Here is a 6,693-nt window from a genome sequence, read left to right on the forward strand (position 1 = left end):
AGAAAAGTAAAATTGTCAACTGCCCAAAAGAAACATGAAAAAGATCAAAGATCTCAAGGACTGTGGTTGATTCATGAAACACAACCAAACCTAGACAAACTAGAATTAAATATTGTACAGCAATTATATCCTGGTTACAACATTCTATACTGGAGGGAAGCTCCTTGGGATTCAAGGAGTTCTAAATTGAAACAGGCCCTCTAAAAAGTAGAGTTGGAGTCTCTTGAGATTTAGGAAGTAAACAACTTCCAAAGTCTCAAGAAGTTCCTAAACCTAACAAGATGTATAGGGCCCCTCTTCAAGGATGTAGCTCCAACAAACGACTTCTGAGAGCTGCCTTGAAAGGGCTCTGACCATCTTAGCTTCTGGAATCATGAAGAAAGTTGTTGGGTTTTGCAGCTTTTGTCAGTCATCATTTGTGCTGGGCTGTGCTTTTTGGTGATGCGTCTGTCTTTACCTGCTCTCATAAGTAACCCCTCATTTATATCCCTGTAAATAACCCCAGTCAATCCATCAGTTCACCATGTTGGACTTTGATATACTCATTACTTAGGATGGGTGCTGGTTCCTTATTTTGGGTGAATAGATGTTTGTGTTGCATCTCCTTGGGAAAAGTCTCACACAACAGTGAAATTAATACTATAGAAAAGGAAGCTTTGAAATGTTTGACAAAATGAAATGAATAAATAAGAAACAACATGGAGTTAGTTCAGTACATGGTGCTTTTAGTTTAGAAGGATCTTTATGAACTCTGGAAGTGTAAAACATTTATTCATTAAAAAAATTAGCAAATTTAAAAACTATTTTAAAAAGGCAAACATCACAGACAAGTGTACTTGAGCAAGCAGATCATGAATCAGGATAGTCCCTAAACTAGTTGTGAAGGTTCTACTTTCTGAGTCACAGCCCATATTGCTGCACTCTGGGACAGCATGCTGAGGTTGGCAGCACTCCAAGGGGTGTGTGGCATGTTGCTCATCTCTACTAGGGGAGGGTACCTCGTATGGCTGCACATCCATAGCTTCATTAGACATGGCCCCATTTGATACTTCCTACCTAAATTGCTTTCTACCTGACCCCATCAGGATTTCCATTAAAGTACTGAGGGGAGCCACTGTGACACGAAGTCTTGCGTTACTTGTGCATGCAGAACCAATGTCATGTATTGCTACTGGTATGTTCTATGCCTGGGCTTGTTTGAACAACTGCAGACCTGCTTCACCAGATGAGCATAGGAAAATGGCTGGGGGAAGTGAGCCTACAGAGAATATTCAAAAGCGCTATGAACCTATTAATCACTTCTAGTTTTCTGGGCAGGAGGTGGTCCCACTTTTTGATACCTTTCCTGTGTCACTACCTCTTTCATTGTTATATCAAAAATTTTGCAGCTCAAAATTTAATAAAGAAGTGTATTTAACTTGTACCATTTGAATCCGAAAGTCCACAGTTAGGTGACCCCATTGTTTCTGATTCTAGTAAAAAAGACATTACATTGGGTAGCCATCAGATGTCAAGATTGCATGCATAAATAAGATGTCATATTTTGAAATGGAAAGCTAGCTAGTAGCACTAAGTTAGGCCTACCAACTGACGCTTGCAAGCATTCAAAGCTCCCATGATACCTTTCCCCTTCTGAAGGCAGCTGCTCCACTAAATTAGATGTGTTTGAGCAGCTCTCAGTTCTGCCACATTTAGGATTAGAGCATGACAATTACTAAATTAAGACATAAGTCATTATGTAGGAAGTCAATTCATGAAAAAATGGCTGAGTCTATGGATTCTTAATTACTTAATAATAATTATCTTTTGGAAGTCTCTTGATCTGCAGAAATTGACTCAAAACAAGAGCACTGAAGTCAGTCTCTCTGTTGCTGTTGGAGTGGGTGGTTCAGATCCATGGGATTTACAAATCATCACATCTAGTGTTTTGTTTGTTTGTTTCATGTTTTGTTGCTCTATACAGAGATAGGCCATCTGATACACAGGTCATGGTACATACTCATGAGAGACTCATGAGAGAACACATCACAACTAGAGAACCACTACCTCAAAGTCATTTTGATTTACTTTTTCTTGATGGATAAGGATGTTAAACACTTCTTTAAGTGTTTCTCAACCATTTGAAATTCCTCTGTTGAAAAATCTCTGTTTAGATCAGAACTCCATTTATAATTGGATTATTTGGTTTCTTGATCTCTAGTTTCTTTAGATTTATTATATATTTTGGATATTAGCCCTCTGTCAGGTATAAAGTTGGTGAAAATCTTTTTCCATTCTGTGAGGTTGACATTTTATCCTGTTGACCATTTATTTTGCCTTACAGAAGCTTTTCAGGTTCATGAAGTCCCATGTGTTAATTGTCAATCTCAGTGTCTGTTTAGGAAGTTGATGTTCTGTTCAGGAAGTTGTCTCCTGTACCAATAAGTTCAAGGTTATTTCCCACTTTTTATTCTATCAGGTTCAGTGTATTTGGTTTTATCTTGAGGTCTTGATCACTTGAAGTTTTATGCAAGGTCATAGATATTAATCTATTTGCATTTTTCTACATGCTGACATCCAATTAGACCAGCACCATTTGCTGAAGATGTTTTCTCTTTTTCATTGTGTGTCTCTGGCTTCTTTATGAAAAATCAGGAGTCCATAGGGTCTTTGGTTCAATTCCATTGATCAATCTGTCTGTTCTTATGCCAGTGCCATGTGTTTATCATCATCATTATCGTCGTCATCATCATCATCATTGTTATTAATATTATTATTATTCCTCTGTGGTACAGTTTGAAATCAGGGATTCTGATATATCTGAAAGTTCTTTTATTATATAAGATTAGTTTAGCTATTCTGAGTTTTTTTTTTTTCCAAATGAAGTTGGGCATTGTTTTTTCAAGCTCTGTAAAGAATTTTGTTGGAATTTTGATGGGAATTGCATGGAATCTTTAGATTGCTTTTGATATGATGGCCATTTTTACTATATTAATACTATCAGTCCATGAGCATGGGAGATCTTTCCATCTCCTGATATCATCTTCAATTTGTTTCTTGAAGTTCTTGTCATATAGGTCTTTCACTTGCTTGGTTAGAGTTTCCCCAAGATATTTTATATCATTTGTGACTGTTATGAAGGGCTTTGTTTTCCTGATTTCTTTCTCAGTCCAGTTGTCATTTGTACATAGGCAGGCCACTGATTTTATGAGTTAATCTTTTATCGAGCCACTTTGCTGAAGGTATTTATTAGCTGTAGTAGTTCTCTGGTAGAATTTTTGGGATCATTTGTGTATGCTATCATATCATCTGCAAATAATAACACTTGACTTCTTCCCTTCCAATTTGTATCCCCTTAATTTCCTTTAGCTGTCTTATTTCTCTAGCTTCTATATACCAAAAATCTTTGTTGAAGGTAGCAACTGAGTGAAAGACATCTATAGGAATTCACATGATTCAGTTCACGTCAGAAACATACTCACTGAGCCAGGCAATGGTGGCGCATGCCTTTAATCCCAGTACTCGGGAGGCAGAGGCAGGCGGATCTCTGTGTTCGAGACCAGCCTGGTCTACAGAGCGAGTTCCAGGACAGGCTCCAAAGCCACAGTGAAACCCTGTCTCTCAAAACCAAAAAAAAAAAAAAAAAAAAAAACCATACTCACTGAGATCGTTATTATTTTATTATAAGTATGAGTTTGTCAAGCTTTGCTCAGGTTGCAAACCACTTTAGCAGATTTCCAAAATTCATTATGCCAATATTTTGTTATAATTTGCCAGATTTTAGTGATTTCATGATGAGTTACAAAGTATGAGGATTTTAATAATGGAAACTTTACAAAATGAGGAAAAGATCACACAATCATTCAGATCCTTTAAACATATCCTTAAAATTGGATTTACATTCCTGGAAAAATTACCTAATAACACGTAGTGTAATAAACTTTGTTACCATGCCCCAAAAGCAAATAAGAAACCAAAAGTTTGCCAGTTTGATTAAATGTAGACTTGTATTTTGAGTTTTTAGAAATGAATATGATATAGACATGAAGCTTCTTCTACCTCAGTAATACCACATTACTTTCATATTGACGAACTGTTAAGCAAAAAAACAAGATGACAGTGAGCTAGCTCATGTTTCATCTTCACTAGCAACACCATTAAAATTGCTAGTAGTATAGAATATTCACTGGAAGAAAAATTTTCAGGTTAACTACTATCATCCAAAAAACTCAAGAATTCTTTTATTTGTATAAACATTTATTTATAAACCAACTAAAGCGATTTCCCTGTTAACTTAGTTTTGCCAGGTATAATAATAATATAGTTCCTAACTTACAAAATACAATTTGGAAATCACTTATGTTTCTGAGCAGTGGAGTGAGATTTCTGGCCCAGATAGCTAAAGTTTTGGTCTTACTTATGTCAGGAAAACAAGAAGCTTACATGGGCTTTGTGTGAAAAGACATTGTACTCCCTGCTCACTTGAGTCAATACTGTATTACAAACATTTATTATAGGATCCCATTTTATAAAATTATTCCTGTATTCATAAACTTATGTGAGACCCATGTCTGTCTATTCACAAATAGGTATAAATACGTGTTGGGAAAATATATACTTGAAGCTTATTATGATTATTTTAAGATGGTAGCACTTAAAGTGATGTATTGCTTTCTTTCTTCTTTGCTTATTCTTACATTACTTAAAGTTTTAATGGAACACTATTATATCAACAAAGAAACTTTATTTCGTTAAAATTGGGAAGAATTAATGGTGAAGGTGGTGACAGTCCACACACTGAAAATATTTGCCTGTTTCACAGTTTCCTTGGCTGGGTTACTGTTGGACTAAACAAGTTTGTTCTAAAGGACAAAAATCTATTATCCAGTGTAAAGTAATGGCTTCACACAGAGAGAAATGGACATGAGGAGGGCAATAAATGCCTTGAGTACAGCAAGGCTCTTGGGACAAACAGAGTTGAGAGTCAAATAATAACTATAATCATACATTTTCAAGTGTTTTCCATCCTCAACATTGTCCTCACAGAACACTGAAGTGTTTCTTGTGAAATTTCCCGAACATACCAAAAAATAGTCATGGTTTATTACTAAAAAGTAGAAACAATTACAAATTTGTCTCTCTCTCCATTTTGACAGTTGCTAGTCATTGTTGTCTTACATCAGGGACATTTTTCAGTGTGGAGCAAGCACATCAGTTGGAATCACAAAAACAGATCACAGCCACAAATATAGAAAACTTGTTAAACAATAGATCTTAATTTGAATTCATGTCGCCCTCGTGTCATTCATTACAACATCTGTAGAAGTATATTATCACTTCTAATATGAATACAGAAATAAAGAAAACTGAAGAAGTCTCAGGCCAATGTGATGGCTCCGTGAGAAAAAGGACTTGCTGCATAAATCTAGTGACCTAAATTAGATCCTCGGAACCCACAGAAAGGAGCAGGAGAGAACAAATGCCACAAAGTTGTTCTTTTACTTTCACATATGCTGTTGGACCCATGTCCTGTCTCACAAAACATTTTTTAAATTAATAATAATAATAATAATAATAATAATAATATATTAGATGATTCCAAGACAACCCCTTTTATTTTCTAGAGGAGAATACCAAAATGTTGGGGGTAAAATACATATGAATTTCTTTAATTCATTCATACTCAATGAATTAAAGCTCAGTTCAAATTCCCAGCTCTTCACAGGCCTTTCCTTGGCAAATAACGCTTCTTCATCATTCCACTGAGTCCCATTTTTATAAGTATTTTAGGGAAGCTAAAAAAGACAATATTATAATTATGATTTATTTGTAAATGATTCCTATATAAAATGTAGAATGACTACATATAAGGCAGAAAAAATCTATTAGACTTGAAGCAAGGGAACATACAGGAAGCCACATTGTATGGTACAGTAATTAAGTCAGTGTAAGTATATGATGCCCTTTTTCCTATCCAATGTATATTTTTTAACACCATCAGCTATTAAAACAATGTGCGTTTGACTTAAGGTTTAAAACTCATTTGTTCATTTGTTTCAGAATGAATTTAAAAAACACAAAGGCAAAGGACTTAACCATAATTGTTAGAATAGTAGTCATATTTTGTTATATAAAATTCCAGTTTTGTATGCATGTGGATATATACATTTTAGTTTATCAAAAGTGAAGTCATTGTCCAGTTACTATGTATAACCAACAAGTTTCATAAATCATGCTATTAATGGTTACTGCCCCATCTAAAAAATGGAAAACCTAATGCTTGCTTTACAGACCCATATACTAAAGTGAAATGATACAAAGAAGATGAACATGAACCCTGCACAAGGTTGTTGCAAATTTGTGAAATGTTCCATATTTTTTAAATAATAATAGTAATTAATAATAATGAAAAGCCAAAAACCCAAGATCTTTGGAATGGAAAAACAAACATCATATACAGAAATAGCTGAGTTTCAACATGAAAAATATTCATACCAAAGCATAAGCAGCAGCCTGAGGGCTCAGAAAAGAGAGAAGGGAACATTAGGATGCTCCTGACCCAGTGAAGTTCTCTACAGATTCTACTAAATCATCTTCTTTTATCCTGGTGTGGGCACCATTCCATGTCCCTACTCCTCAACTCCAATCCTACAGTTCACCAGCTATATAAGACACTTAGGGTTAGCTGCCATGACTATTATCTACTGAGACATA

General features: G+C 35.2%; 1 non-coding gene across 1 annotated transcript; it reads left to right on the top strand.

Moving 5' to 3' along the window:
• The first annotated feature begins 6,257 nt into the window (after window positions 1–6,257).
• LOC126499164 (U6 spliceosomal RNA) lies at window positions 6,258–6,359 on the top strand. The gene has a single exon (XR_007591013.1). It is a non-coding gene; the product is annotated as a U6 spliceosomal RNA (small nuclear RNA).
• The last annotated feature ends 334 nt before the right edge of the window (window positions 6,360–6,693 follow it).

The sequence above is a fragment of the Alexandromys fortis genome, unplaced genomic scaffold, assembly GCF_014885135.2.
Source record: "Alexandromys fortis isolate MF-2015 unplaced genomic scaffold, M_Fortis_MF-2015_v1.1 scaffold_14, whole genome shotgun sequence".
NCBI lineage: Eukaryota > Metazoa > Chordata > Mammalia > Rodentia > Cricetidae > Alexandromys > Alexandromys fortis.